Source organism: Sorex araneus, chromosome 5 (genome assembly GCF_027595985.1).
Source record: "Sorex araneus isolate mSorAra2 chromosome 5, mSorAra2.pri, whole genome shotgun sequence".
Lineage (NCBI taxonomy): Eukaryota > Metazoa > Chordata > Mammalia > Eulipotyphla > Soricidae > Sorex > Sorex araneus.
In genome coordinates this window covers 104,907,812-104,923,581 of record NC_073306.1, presented here as the reverse complement: position 1 = coordinate 104,923,581, position 15,770 = coordinate 104,907,812, and the positions used below count along the sequence as shown (strand labels likewise).

Below are 15,770 nucleotides of genomic sequence, written 5' to 3'. Positions count from 1 at the left end.
ATTGCTTAGTTCCGTGTCACCTTTGAAGATACCTTTATCTTCAATATCGTGGAGGGTTTCGCCGACCTTGTCTTCAATGTACCTTATGGTTTGTGGTCTAATGTTGAGGTCTTTAATCCATTTTGTTCTGACTTTTGTGCATGGTGTCAGGTCAAGGTCTAAACCCATTTTTTTGCATGTGGTTGTCCAGTTGTGCCAGCACCATTTGTTAAAGAGGCTTTCCTTGCTCCATTTCACATCTCTTGCTACCTTATCAAAGATTAGATGATCATACATTTGAGATTGTGTGTAGGGATATTCCACCCTGTTCCATTGGTCTACAGCTCTGCCTTTGTTCCAGTACCATGCTGTTTTCATTGTTACTGCTTTGTAGTAAAGCTTGAGGTTGGGGAGGGTGATGCCTCCCATTGTCTTTTTCCCAAGAATTTTTTTAGCTATCCTTGGACGTTTGTTATTCCATATGAATTTTAGGATTGCTTGATCCATTTCTTTGAAGAATGTCATGGGTATCCTTATAGGGATCGCGTTGAATCTGTATAATGCTTTAGGGAGTATTGCCATTTTGACAACATTGATTCTCCCTATCCACGAGCAGGGTATATGTTTCCATTTCCTCATGTCCTCTTTGATTTCATGGAGTAGAGTTATATAGTTTTCTTTGTAGAGGTCCTTTACTTCTTTAGTTAAGCTGATTCCGAGGTACTTGATTTTCTGGGGCACGATTGTGAATGGGATTGCTTTTTTCATGTCCCTTTCCTCTGCCTCATTGTTTGCATATATGAAGGCCATGGATTTTTGGGTATTGATTTTGTAGCCTGCAACTTTACTGTATAAGTCTATTGTTTCTAAGAGTTTCTTAGTAGAGGTTTTAGGCTTCTCTAGATATAGTATCGTGTCGTCTGCAAATAGTGAGAGTTTGATTTCTTCCTTTCCTATCTGGATGCCCTTAATCTCTTTTTCTTGTCTAATAGCTATCGCAAGTACTTCCAGTACTATATTGAAGAGGAGTGGTGAGAGTGGGCATCCTTGTCTTGTGCCTGATCTCAGAGGAAAGGCCCTTAGTTTTTCCCCATTGAGGATAATGCTTGCCGTAGGCTTGTGATAGATGGCTTCGACTATCTTGAGGAAAGTTCCTCCAAACCCCATTTTGGCGAGGGTTTTCATCATGAAAGGATGTTGGATCTTGTCAAATGCTTTCTCTGCATCTATTGATATGATCATATGGTTTTTATCTTTCCTTTTGTTGATATGCTGGATTATGTTGATTGATTTCCGAATGTTAAACCATCCTTGCATCCCTGGGATGAATCCCACTTGGTCGTGATGTATGATCTTTTTGATGAGTTGTTGGATCCTATTTGCTAGTATTTTGTTGAGGATCTTCGCATCTGTGTTCATCAGGGAAATTGGTCTGTAATTTTCTTTCTTAGTGATGTCTTTGTTTGCTTTTGGTATTAGGGAGATATGTGCTTCATAGAAACTGTTTGGGAGAGTTCTTGTTTTTTCAACTTCCTGGAAAAGTTTGAGGAAAACAGGCAATAGGTCTTCTTTAAATGTTTGGAAGAATTCGCCAGTGAAACCATCTGGGCCTGGGCTTTTGTTTTTGGGGAGGTTTTTGATTACAGTTTCAATTTCCTTAACATTGATGGGTCTATTCAGGTATTCCAGGTCTTCTTTCTTCAGTGTTGGGAGATTGTAGGAATCAAGGAATCCATCCATTTCTTTTAGGTTCTCCTTTTTTGTGGCGTAAAGACCTTCAAAGTAGTCTCTAATGATCTTTTGAGTCTCACTGGTTTCTCTTATGATGTCCCCCTTTTCATTTCTGATTCGATTTATTAGAGTTTTCTCTCTTTCTTTCTTTGTGAGTCTTGCTAGCGGTTTATCAATCTTATTTATTTTCTCAAAGAACCAACTCTTTGTTTCATTGATCTTTCGGATTGTTTTTTTGGTTTCCATGTCATTAATTTCTGCTCTAATTTTTATTATTTCTTTCCTTCGGTCTGGTTTGGGTTCCTTTTTCTGGTCCTTTTCTAAGGTCTTGAGTCGTGAAGTCAAGCTATCTATGTGGGTCCTTTCTTCCTTCCTGAGGAAAGCTTGGAGAGCTATAAATTTTCCCCTTAACACGGCTTTAGCTGCGTCCCATAGGTTTTGGTAGCTCGTGTCTTCATTCTTATTTGTTTCTAAGTATCTTTTGATTTCTTCCTTGATTTCCTTCCTGACCCACTCATTGTTCAAAATTGAATTGTTTAATTTCCAGGTGTTTGATTTGATTTTCCGTATTTGTGAGTGGTTAGCTTCTATCTTCAGCGCATCATGGTCTGAAAAGATGGTTGATACAATTTCTATTTTTCCGATTCTATTGAGGTATGTTCTGCGGCCCAGTACATGGTCTATTTTAAAAAATGTTCCGTGTGCACTGGAAAAGAATGTGTATTCTTTCTTTTTGGGGTGTAAGGCCCTGTATAGGTCTATTAGGCCTCTCTCTTCAGTTTCTTCTTTCAGAGTCAGTGTTTCCTTGTTGAGTTTTGTTCTTGTGGATCTATCTAGAGGCGATAAGGCCGTATTGAAGTCTCCGACTACAATTGTGCTGTTAGTGATGTCCTCTTTGAAGTCTGTTAGGAGTTGTTTTAAATATTTAACCGGTCGTTCGTTAGGAGTGTATACGTTTAAGAGTGTGATTTCTTCCTGTTGTACATATCCCTTGATAAACAGAAAATGACCTTCGCTTTCCCTTTTGATCTTTTTCATCCTGAAATTTATGTTGTCGGATACCAGGATGGCCACTCCAGCTTTTTTAAGGGGGTTGTTTGCTTGCAGGATTGTTTTCCATCCTTTGACTTTGAGTCTATGTTTACTCTGTTTGTTCAGGTGTGTTTCTTGCAGGCAACAGAATGTTGGGTTTAATTTCCGGATCCATTTTGCCACTCTGTGTCTCTTGATGGGTGCATTTAGGCAATTGACATTGAGAGAGATTATTGTGATGGGGTTTTGTGTCATCTTTCTTTGGGATTTGTTGTTCTTATGGGGCTCCTCCTTGTCTTACAGTAGCCCCTTTAGACCTTCCTTCAAGATTGGTTTTGAGTCTATGAAGTTCCTTACCTGTTGTTTATCCGAGAAATAGTGTATGGTTCCTTCGAGTTTGAGTGAGAGTTTAGCCGGATAAAGTATTCTTGGTGAGGCATTCATTTCGTTGAGTTTTTTCACTATGTCCCACCATTGTCTTCGGGCTCGGAGGGTTTCTTCTGACAGATCGGCCGTAAATCTAAGGGGTGCTCCTTTGTATGTGATTTCCTTCCTTGACCTTGCTGCTTGCAGAATTGTGTCTCTATCCATGATATCCGTCATTCTGACTATGATATGCCTTGGGGTCTTTTTATTCGGGTCTCTTTTTGCTGGTACTCTTCGGTACTCCTTGTATCTGGATGCCTGCCTTCTCCAGCTCTGGGAATTTCTTAGCAATGATGTCTTTGACTGTGTTTTTTTCATTGGGGTTACTTCCCCGTGGTTCTGGTACTCCAATGATTCTTATGTTGTTCCTCTTGAAGTCATCTCCCAGGGCTCTGATTCGCTCTATAGCCATTTTGAGGTCTTAGGCCATGATTTGTTGTTGTCTATAAGCCTTCTGCAGCTCATCTTCCAGATTGCTGATTCTGTCTTCGGCTATAGTCATTCTACTGTTGAGGGCATCTAGTGAGATTTTTATTTCATCTACCGATTCCTTTATTTGTGACACTTCCGTTCGAAGGTTTGAAATTTCCGCTCTTATTTCTTCCTTGATTTTCTTGGAGGACCGTTCCAGCGCTTCATACATCTCCTCCCTTAATTTATTGGATGTCTGTTCCATATTTGCTTGGAGTAGGTCGACTCTCCTCCAGATTTCCTCTCTGAATTGTTTATCTGAGAGGTCGTAGATGTGAGTAGCCCCTGTTGAGGTTTCTGGTATCTTTTCTTCCCCCTCTCTTCTCAGAGGGGATTTTCGCTGCTTCTTCATATTGTTACAAAAGTATAGAGTTGGAACTTTGTAAGTATTTATTCCTCTTCCTTCTTGTGGGAAGAAGGGGCTCCGATTGTGCTAAACTTCCCTTATTCACTGACAGCTTTTATAGTGTCAGCCTAAGCTAATGGCTATTTTGCATAAGTGTTTGAGATCGTAAAAGTGAATTTTCAAAGAAATACACAGTACCGATTGAGCTGAGGGAGCAAAGAATAACTGCGGTCGCGTTAGCGGCCGCAGCTCCGAGAGTAGGCCACGCCCACTTTGAGACCATGCCCACTAAGACACAGGCCACGCCCCCAGTGTCTTCGTGTTGAGGGGGGGGACGGAAGGGCGTGGCCGAGGGATGGTCCTCGTACCTGAAGGACGTGCGCAGTTACAGAGCCGGTTCGGGAGACGGGGTGCACAGGGCGGGCTGGGGGTGGCTTCAGAAACTCGGGGGATGCAGACCTCTTGTTCTGATTTAAATCACTACTTTTCTCATCACACTCTATTTACAAAGTTTAATGTTTGGACTTAAGCAATACTAGAGGCTGAGATATGTGTCTGCAAGAGGTTGTTTCCCAGAGTTCAGACCAGCTGCATTTGATAGTTATTTGCCAGCTTATCTTTCTGATTATGACCAAGAAAATAGGCCTTCCAAGGCAGCAGGGAGTAAAATCACCAAGCTTTTCTGGTTTCAAAAGATTCAGATCATTTTTATTTTCTCACCAACAAGAGTATTTCTCTTCACTGATTCCATACTGCAAAAAAGTTTTATGGGTGCCTACATGTACCAGACATGATTAACCTTAATCTTAAATTAAATTAATTAACATTTTAATATTTAGATGCTAAATATTAAATTATGTAAGTGGGTGAAAAGCTTGGACACAAATGAAGTAGGAAAATAGTGATTATAACCTGTTTTAAATGCTGCTCTTATGTCTCTCTGTAACTTCATCCAGGGTTTATCTAAGAACACCATTTTTTGGAAGTTAGATCTGATGTCAAATTGTTTAGTTTTTCCTTCAATTGCTCTTGAGACTCTGAATTATTGTTTCCTGCACATTATTATGTACTTTTCCTTTTCGTTTAAAGTAAAAAAAAATACTCTATTTAAACTTGGTGTAGGACACAGAGGAAGTTAACTTAACCCAAATATTCACACAAATCACTGGCTAATAAATAGCTGCCTCCAAACTTTGATGAGCACTGTAAAGGAAAACTATAAGGCACTGTGTATTTGTATACCAGCAGATACAACTTAATCAGAGTTCATGGAGGAATTCTGAAAGCTGTGATAGTACAGCTATGATTTTTAAAATGAAAAAGTTTTTGCAAGCATCCAATCCTTTCTCCCCACCAAAAAAAATAGTGTTAAACTTGAAATTCTGTTGGATTTTTACCTAGAAATTTTTAATCATTTGGTGAGCTTCATCTGAACTTAACTATAAACTAGGCATCACTAAAATATACTAACTGCAATGCTCCACGTTTTTAATGTTCATAATTAGTTTCTTTCACATAATACCACAGTCAAAAGTGATTGGTAGAAAATTTCCCAATATTTTTAATTGTTATAGTTTGAATTAGATAATCATATTAATGCCAAAGTATGTTGTATTGTACAAAGTTATTGTACCCACCACCACCAAGTATCAACAACCTCCAACCACTTTCCTATATCACCTCTTGTCCAGTAATTATTCTGTCCATTCCCTCCACCCAATACTGTTTGACCATCAGTATTTTAATTCAAGGTTAAGGATTTATTTATCATTGTTTGGTACTTTCTTTTCTCTTGTTTTGTTGCACTATATTCCATAGATGACTAAGGTCATCCAGGTTTGTCCTCCCTCTGACTTCATTTGCTTTGCATGATTCCCTGCAGTTTCATTAATTTGTAGTGAATTGCATAGCTTCATGTTCTTCAAGATGCATAGTAGCACTGTAGCACTGTCGTCCCTTTGTTCATCGATTTCCTCGAGCAGACACCAGTAATGTCTTCATTGTGAGACTTGTTTCTACTGTTTTTGACATATTGAATATGCCACAAGTAGCTTGCCAGGCTCTGCCTTGCAGGCAAATACTCTCGGTAACTTGCCAGGCTCTCCGAGAGGGACGGAGGAATCGAACTTGGGTCGGCTGTGTGCAAGGCAAACGCCCTACTTTCTGTGCTATCACTCCAGTCCATATATTCATTTATATAGCACAGCAGTAGGTCATTTGCCTTGCATGCAGCCAACCCGGGTTCGATTCCTCCGCCCCTCTTGGAGAGCCTGGCAAGCTACTGAGAGTATCTCGCCTGCACGGCAGAGCCTGGCAAGCTAACCGTGGCATATTCGATATGCCAAAAACAGTAACAAGAAGTCTCAAAATGGAAACATTACTGGTGCCTGCTCGAGCAAATAGATAAGCAAGAGGATGACAGTGATGACATTGGTATATATATATATATACATATATATGCATATATATAATGTACCATATATATATGCCACACAAGTATGCATATATATATATCCTTTCCCCAGATTTTATTGATAAAGAGAAGTACAATATATCTATTGTATAAATAATAATAAAATTATTATTTGATGCTTGCAAGGCTCCTTCACCATTCCCAATCCTAAAGAGCCAATAAACCCCGCACCAGCATAGTTCCACTGTCCCTTCTCCCCCTTTTTAACTTTCTTTGGTAGAGAATAATTGATTCTTTTTTGATCTGGGCAAAAAGAAAAATTGCAGAATAAGATAGAGGACAAAATTGGTGACTCAGTTTTTCAGGGCAGTTTAGAGGGAAACTAACTAATTTGTTATTTAATCAGATCTAATCCCCAAAGAATGGTACTCTTAGTAAAAACTTGGATGAAATGATGTTCCCACTCAGAGGGACACACAACAGCATTGGAAACATATTATAAGCACTTTTTTTCCCTACTTCAACCTTATCCAAGCTTTTCATCTACTTGTATAATTTGATATTCTTCAGTGGTTTGTTGTACATATGCACAGAATTTTTATAAATTTGTCAGTCATAAATTTCACTGTGCACAACTTTTCTTGACATAATTTAACGTGCTCCCTATTAATTATTTTTAATTGGTAAAGTCAAATGTTATTTTTTCACACTATTAACATAAAGATAATTCCTATTAAAGTTAATAGTTTTCTGAAGCTATTAAACTGAATTTTTCTAATCTATATCTAAAACACATGCATAAAAGATATAATTCAATCAGACTTGCATGGCAATAGAATTATCACACAAAAAGAAGTGGACAGGGGAGTATAGTGGCGCCAGCAGGTCAACCTGTACCTGCGGGGCAAGTGCATCAGCAGCCTGATGGTGACTTTAGACTTCCAGATACCCCAAAATTGCTGCTGTGCCTTTGGCCAGACCCCAATAACTTGGGGCCAAGTTTACCAAGAAATTAAACGTCCAAAAGTTAGATATGTGGGAGACACACCCACAAACCATCTCTGGTTTAGCTATATAGACTCAATTATTGGCTTTATTTCAGAGACCCATAAATCTCAAAAGAGATCAAAAGACGCAGTTAGGGCCTGTAGTGCAGAGGTAGGTGGGAACGAAACCTGTATGAGAGCTCTAGACCCACTTGGATTGGGACTGGGCCTCCTCCCCCAAGATCCCCAGTTTTCCAGTAACTTGGCAGTCACACCCACAAACTGCCCCCGGTGCCATGTAATCTCATCAATGGCAAAGACCCAGGGACTATAAACTAAAACTCCCAAAAGAGAGCGCCACAGAATGTCTTGGCCACGTGCCAGGCTGTCTTCACTGGGGCACCCAAAAGGGGGCAGATGAGAGCCCTCCCTGCCCCAAGGGACCCAGCTCTAGCAGCCAAAAACCTCCACAACCCAACTGCCGCCACGCTCAAGGCCGCTCCCCAGCGTTTGGGCTGAGCCTCTCATATGAGTAAACACATTCCTGGACTGCACAGCCACAAAAGCAGCTGCGCGACACATCATAAAACACTCCCTACCCATTCCCCATAATTACCACACCACATTTGATAGAGTTCAGATAGTAGGCAACAAATCATAGAGGGAAATATATATGCACATATACATATTTTCAGATATATACACCAAAGATGACATCACCCAAACTTTAGCAAGATGTTAGTGATATCCTATAAAATGTCTTAATGGCTCCTGCCAAAATAGAACAATCTTCACACTGTTTCCTATATAAACACTTTTTTGTAAGCATATTCAGTAGTTCTTCATAACAGACAATGCGAAATATATTATTTCAGTTGTGTTTTGGGACAGGGATTGGGGTTTGGGATAGAAACATCCCAAATTTGGTGGTGGGAAGGTGTATGGTGGTAGGATTGGTGTTTGAATATTGAATGTAATCAAACATTTTGAATTAACATAAAATTTTTAAAAAATTTTAAAAAGTAATGTGGAGTTCATGCCCAATTCAATCAGCTTAATCAATGGCTGAATAAATAGCAATGCTCCTACATTATAAAAAACAAAGAAGTGGACATTTGATTGTCAGTGCTCAAGGGTTATTGTATTTAATTTTTATGTGTTCTCTTATTATTCTAACCTAATAATGTGTTTATAAATATGTGTATACATCTGTCACATTCACATTTATATACATATTTATATATATAATATTTCTTTTCACTCACATGAGAGATATGTTTATCACAGATAGCTGATGTCATCACAATGGTGAAATAAGTTATGTCCATAATCAATTTCTATCACCACGCAACCAAATGGCAACGATCATTTAAGGAAAACCTGCTGTTTTCTGTAAAAATGAGTAGGTAATCTGAAGCAACTCCTGGAACACAGAAATCTGGAAAGATAGAAATTTCTTTTTGCTGTTTTGAACAAGTCATATTGGTGCTAAGGTCTGATATACAGCTCTAGGGTCTGTTCTAATAGTTCTAGGGGTCCATGCACAGCAGGGCATTGATCCTGAGCATCCTGCACACAGCACGTGTATAAGCTATCCCTCTTGTCAGGAAGGGCAACATTTGGGAAGTCACTATGTATTGGTTTCTCGTTGTTGGTACAGATACAAAAAAAGTCTTAAGTTCTTGTTTGAAAGTGTTTTTAATCCCCCTCTCAAACTTGAGTGTCAGCCTTGGAAGATAAGGGACTCTAGATTGAAGGTTTTCTTTACTCAGTACATTTAATATACCATTCTTTTCTCTTTTTACCTACAAGATTTCATGTGAGAACCCTTTTGTGAAATTTATGTTTCCCTTGAACTTAAGGTTTAGTTTTTTCTTTTTTTTTTTTTTTGGTTTTTGGGTCACACCTGGCGATGCACAGGGGTTACTCCTGGCTCTGCACTCAGGAATCACTCCTGGTGGTGCTCAGGGGACCATATGGGATGCTGGGATTTGAACCCAGGTTGGCCGCGTGCAAGGCAAACGCCCTACCCGCTATGCTATCACTCCAGCCCAGGTTTAGTTTTTTTCTTACAACTTTATTTAACCATTTTTATTGAATTGTCATGATTTATAATATTAATTACATTTCTCGTGTATACTTCATTCCAATACCGCAACTGTCTCAAAAGAACCAGCTTCCCTCCACTGATGGCCCCTCCTATCATATACCCTCCCCCTTTGTCCATGTAAGCACAGTTCAATAAACAAAACTTCAGTTTGGATGATTTTGGCTATTTACTATTCTATAAATATGCTTTTGGCAGTGACTGGCAATCGGGAGATCTCAGGATGGGGAGGTGTTACCAGCGCGCTCTCGCCCAGACGGACCCAGACTGGCTGCACAGGAACGGCTCCTCTGCTCCTAAAAGACCATGATCCCGGAGGCCTACTAACTACTTTCAGCACCCAGTGGCTTCTTACAGAAATGCCTCTAGATTGTGAACTGAGCAGCAACCTCATGCCACCCTGGGAGGGGAAAGTTTTTTCTCTCTCAGCCTTTTTGTTCCAAGGTGGTGGTGTTGGCAGCAGCGGTGGCTGTGTGCCGACCGCCATCTTATGGAGCCCACTAACCGGAGGTACAAGCTTGCAGTGATGCAACTTCTGGCAGAAATTTCTCTGGACTTAATTACTAAAATATCAGTAATCCAAAACCTCATATGCTCTTCATTCTCAGCAATGAAAAACAAATTATCAAATGATGCCTTTTTAGCAGGTTTGCTTGTTGGGGGGAAATTCCAAATAATAGTAGTGAGCTTTCTGTTGAAATATTGAATGTAATCAAAGTATAGAGAGAGTAAAGTAAAGATCATTAGCCACACAGGTGGGGGTGGGGGTGGGATGGGAGGTATACTGGGGTTCTTGGTGGTGGAACATGTGCACTGGTGAAGGAATGGGGGTTTGATCATTGTATGACTGAGACTTAAACCTGAAAGCTTTGTAACTTTTTTCATGGTGATTCAATAAAAAATATACATATGCTTCTTTTTCCCACACATAGGAGAGATCAGGTGTGTGTGTGTGTGCGTGTGTGTGTGTGTGTGTGTGTGTGTGTGTGTGTAGGGGTGACACCTATACTTATATAGATGAATAGAGCTAATCTAAAATTTTGCAAAATTGTAAATCAAATAATTTTTCAAAGACATCTTTTTTAAAATTTTTTATTAGTGAATCAGAGTTAGGTACAATTACAGACTTACAAACTTTCGTGCTTATGTTTCAGTCATACAATGCTCAAGTATCCATCCCTCCACCAGTGCCCACTTTCCACCACCGATGATCCCAGTATCCCTCCCACTCAAAGGTTAATCTTTTACAAGATATAAATTTAAAGAATATCATAGATAATTCTGTGCTAATAGAATTCACATAAAATAAGTAAATCCTACAAATTAAATTTTAGTAAGAGTGAAAAGAATTAAGAAAATTTAAAGGGGAATATCTGAATCCGGCTATAAAAGTACTGAGTCTTTTATTTTAAGAAAGGAAATAACTTTATATAAGAAAATGTCAATAATTTAACTTTCTATAAGAAAATGTATAATAGAAAATGCTTGAGTGTCTGCATTCATCAGTAATAAAAATATCTACAGATGTAAATAAAAACATCAACATCAAAAATTCAATGTCAAAATGCATACAATCCCTTAGCAATTCTCTTGCCACTTTAATCGGTCTTTCACTTTGGTTCTTGCCAGTGTGATTACAATGTGCCTTCCTATGCTCTGAGTTTTTTTCCTTTGCCCTCTCTGGGGCTCCTGAGCTGAGCACAAACTTCCCTCCTTAGACTGGCTAGAGTCTCTTCTGCTAGCTCTTCTTCCCCTTTCTCTTTTTTCCTCTCCTTCCAGTAATTCTATGATAAGGAGTAAATTTTGACCATCACAGGGTGTGGCCCAGAAACAAATTAAAACAAGTAAAGGAGTTCAATGACAACTGTTTCATATTGAAATATTTCCTGTAAATTTTAATACAAAGTTAAATGAGAACTGTTCTATATAATGTTATGACACTCAATAAAAACGAAGGGTCAATATTTTTTTATAGATCCTGTTTGAAAATTCCAGAAATTGATGTCTCTTTAAGTCAATTTAAATCAGATATATATTTGCAAACTAACTTCTTGGTTAGGGAGATGAAACACTAGTTCCCCCACTAATCTCTAACCTGAAAAACAGAATTTTTTCCTTTAGATAAAGATACCATTACTTGCAAACGAAAGATCATGGATTGGTACTGAGCAAACAAAAGCAGTAGCTTTTGAAAATAGAAAAAGTATTAGTAGAAGATAATTATTCTTCCCACATACCAGTTATTTTCATTCATCATTCTATAATATCTGTAATATCTGACCCCGTGCTACCTGTATCCAGCGAGGTAGCACGGGGTCAGATAATGAACCATCCTAAAATCCAGGCAGAGAAATTTAGTGTTTGGTAAAAAGTAGAGAGCCAATAAAAACCTTTGAGGGAGAGAGTTACATAATAAAAGCAGCACTTAAGGGAGGTTCATGCAGTAGTTTTCCATCTCTGTCTCTAGTTCCCAGCATACTGAATGGGAGGGAGAGAGAAGCCACTTTGCTAAGCCTGGAATCTTTAAACACTGATTGAGATCTGACAGTTTTCTTACCAACCACTTTTCTGTCTGTATGCCCAAATTGAGTCTCCATTTTCCTAGCCGCTAATCTCTAGCAATGAAAAGGGAATAGTGATGGTGTTGAACTGAGCAGTATTTGAAGAAACATAACCTCTTAGTTCCGAGATTCACCTACCTCCAAGCTCAGGGAAAGACAAACATTTCCTTCTGGCCGATAAATGCTTGCTTGAAAGTAAATCTGAAAGCAATGAGAACATTCTGTTATTTTCCCTCTTAACAAGACTTGATGAAAGCAATCTCCGCAAAAGCTGAGTAATTTGGCAGGGAACTCATTTTTGAACATCAGTGGCAGAAGAAACCAGAGGCTGGATTGTACACTTTGTCTAAAGGCCACCCTTTTTCCAAAAGGGAGAAGGGAGCTATTTCACACAGTACCCCAGTTGCATACAACTGTGGGTCCCTCTAGGATTCACCGAAGAACTGTTCATAGTGTATTCTGAGCAACTGGGCCCCTACTTTATTTCAGAGCACAAACTCTGGCTTTATCATTTTTCTGCTAGGACATGTATACTGTTTATCTGCTGCTCCTGAGAATAGTAAGGGTTTGCTTCCGCTTCTACGATGACCCTAAGAAACCAATTTCAGTCACTGAAGTCTTTCTGGTCCACTTGACGGAGGCTCAGAGGCCAGCTGCATCCTCTGCCTCCAATTTTGCAAACGGAGATCTGAAGACCATGGAGCTAAATGAACTGTCCTCTTCTCTGTATTCAATTTCAGCCAAGCAACTCCCCACCCACAGCAGCAAACCTCTCACTGCTCTCCTTTCAGGGTCTCCCAAACCTGACTGGCCACCAAGTTCATCTTAAGTAACACCCGAAAAAAATCAATAATAATAATAATAATAACAGTAGGTAATAGATGTGGGTCAGATGCTTTCCATAAACATCTAATTTTATGACCATGCGTTTATGATTGTCATCATTTTAGAAATAAGGACCTAAGGCTTAGAGGGTCTAGGGTTTTCCTAAACTTAATGGACCTTCTGCTCCCTTTCAGGAAAAAATTAGTTGGCACTCCCCTGGTAATTTACATTCTTTAAGCAAACAGAAAATAGTCCTCCACAATTAGATTTGAGACTACCAAAAAATAACCTGTATTGTTTCTATACTTTCCCAGGAAGAGCAGTATTGTTCACTTTGAAAAACACCAGGTAACTTTGCCCAAAATCAACATAACTAGTAAGTTGCAAAGCTCCTATCTCTTTGAAGGTGGGTGAAGGGAGAGGGAAACAGGGATCAGGGTATATTTATACTCTAAACCCTTGTACTATACTGCTTCCCAAAGAGGAAAATTTGTTCTCAGGGAGGAACCACTATGCTCTCAGGGAGTATCCAGCTAATCAGTGAGTTCAATGAATGCTATCAAGATGCAAACATGATCCTAAAACAATATTTATAATGCCCCTTTCTGTTCCAGCCCACTTAGGAGAAGGTATGCATACCCTAAAACTTAATAAAAATACACCCATGCTAGGATAAGCATGGGACCTAAACCTAGAATTTACTCTGATTGCTTCAAGAATACCTCTGAGCTATTAGCATTTTTTAAAACATATATATGTTCTTTTTTTAGCTTCCCTTATATCAATGGTTCTTAAGCTGGAGTAATTTGACCCTCCAGAAGCATTGACAATATCTGGATATATTTTTGTTTGTCCCAACTAAGAAGACTCTTTTGGCTTCTAGTGGATAAAGATCTAGAGACGTTTTGAACATTCTATAGTGCATAAGGCATCTCTCACAATAAAGAATGACTCTACCCAAAATTTCAAAAGTGCCAAGGTTGAGAAACTCTACATTAGAGTTCCCTAAGGCATCTCAGTCTGCTTCAAAACAGCAAATAATTATTGTGCTAGAACTTTATGACCCACACATGCTGCTAAAATTACTCTCCTAGGAAAAGGCAGTTGGGATGAAGAAAGGACCACTGAGTAAATGATGGATGAAGAGATGGCTTGGTATGGGAGATGCATACTGAAAGTAGATTAAGGACCAAACATGAAGGCCTCTTAGTATCTCAATTGCAAACTATAATGCTCAAAAATAGAGACAGAGTAAGAAGGAATGTACCTGCCACAGAGGCAGGGACTGAGATGGGGTGGGGTGGGGGTGGTGGGAGGGATACTAGGAACATTGGTAGTAGAAAATGAGCACTGGTGGAGGAATAGGTGCTCAATCATCGTATGACTGCAACGTAATCATGAAAGTTTTGTAACTGTATCTCACCGTGATTCAATAAAATTAATTAATTAGTTAATTCATTAAAATTACTCTCCTAATATCCAGTATTTCTCTACAGCTTCTCAGGTGATCTTCTGTAAAATCTAAGGTAATTTTGTTTCTGAGATTCAATAGGTACTATGTGATGGTTACTATATTTATATCAGGGCATTCAATGTTACACAAAGCCATCTAAAAATCATGATCCCGGTTGAGTATAGCTCAGCAGTAGAGCATGTGCAACACCCTCTATTGCATCCCCAGTAATTCAAAAAGCAAACAAACAATGATGATCATATAGACAAAGCCATAATAGTTATATTTAGATGCCTGGAATCAGGAGTCTGGGGTCCTTACCCCTCTACTCTAGTATCTATAAAAATAGGATTATTCTAGTGAAATTCCAAGGATAGTAGTCAAGGTACACAACTTCACCATTAGTGAATTCTGAAAATTAAATACCAATAACTTGGTTTGTTAAATGAGGTAAGAGGTTTTTATCTGTCAGAAGTCTATTTGAGAAATAGAAGCATCAGGAAGAGATGCATTACAAGAACTAGGTGACACAGTTGTGAGGTATAGCTAAGCAGATCTGAATTCCACAAGACTGGTTCTTCAGAAAAGACAAGTTGGTACTATCCAGGCACAGACTGAAGCTACCATCCTGGAATGAGGAATCTCTTCTTCCAGGATACCTAGTTTTGCCCCTAAAACCTTCGAGCCCACCAAGGTCAGAGGATAATCTCCTTGAGTTCGAGTCAACTGATTAAAAGGACTAATCACATCTATGAAATAAATTCACAACAACCTTATTCAATTGTTTGATTGAATAACTATGAACAATAGCCTACCCAAGTTGGAACACAATACAAATCACAAGTGGAATGCTATTTCTTTGTAGCTTTTAGAAGCTAAGATTATAATATCAATTATTCTAAACACTAACCTTTTTCGGATTGATATCCAGGCACATACAAACCCAATGGAACACCTTTGAGCTTAGAAGTTACCAGCTTATAGACCCACTGACAAGATGCAAAGATAAGAATTGAGCACAACCAAGAAGAAATAGAGAAAATACTGCTAAGCAGGAACTTTGCTTCCAAAATGCCACCATCAAAATTGTCAACTCTTCATGATTAAAAATTAGGCAAGAACTTTTAAGGAGTCAACTACTTGATTGAAAAAAATGGAAGAATAGCATAATATTATTAATGTAAAGATCTTGTTAATCACAGCAGTATCTAGGTCTTAGAATTACAGGATTTTTCAACCTAGAGATTTAACTCCAAAGGTAAATTGAAGAAGGCCTGGCCCAACTCATGTTAAAAATGAAGGAACTAACTGTGAATAAAATATTCATGAAGTACAATATCAAGAAGTTACTCAGTGTGTAGTCAGGAAAGATAAAGTTGTGATTCCAAACCAACCAAAGTTTCTCCAACACATCTGCCTCCAGCAAGCCAAGGAAATATA

The 15,770-nt window shown here is 38.8% G+C and overlaps 1 pseudogene; it reads left to right on the top strand.

Moving 5' to 3' along the window:
- LOC129404981 (EF-hand domain-containing protein D1-like) overlaps positions 1-12,881 on the top strand; it is a 101,766-nt pseudogene extending 88,885 nt beyond the window's left edge.
- Positions 12,882-15,770: the final 2,889 nt, after the last annotated feature.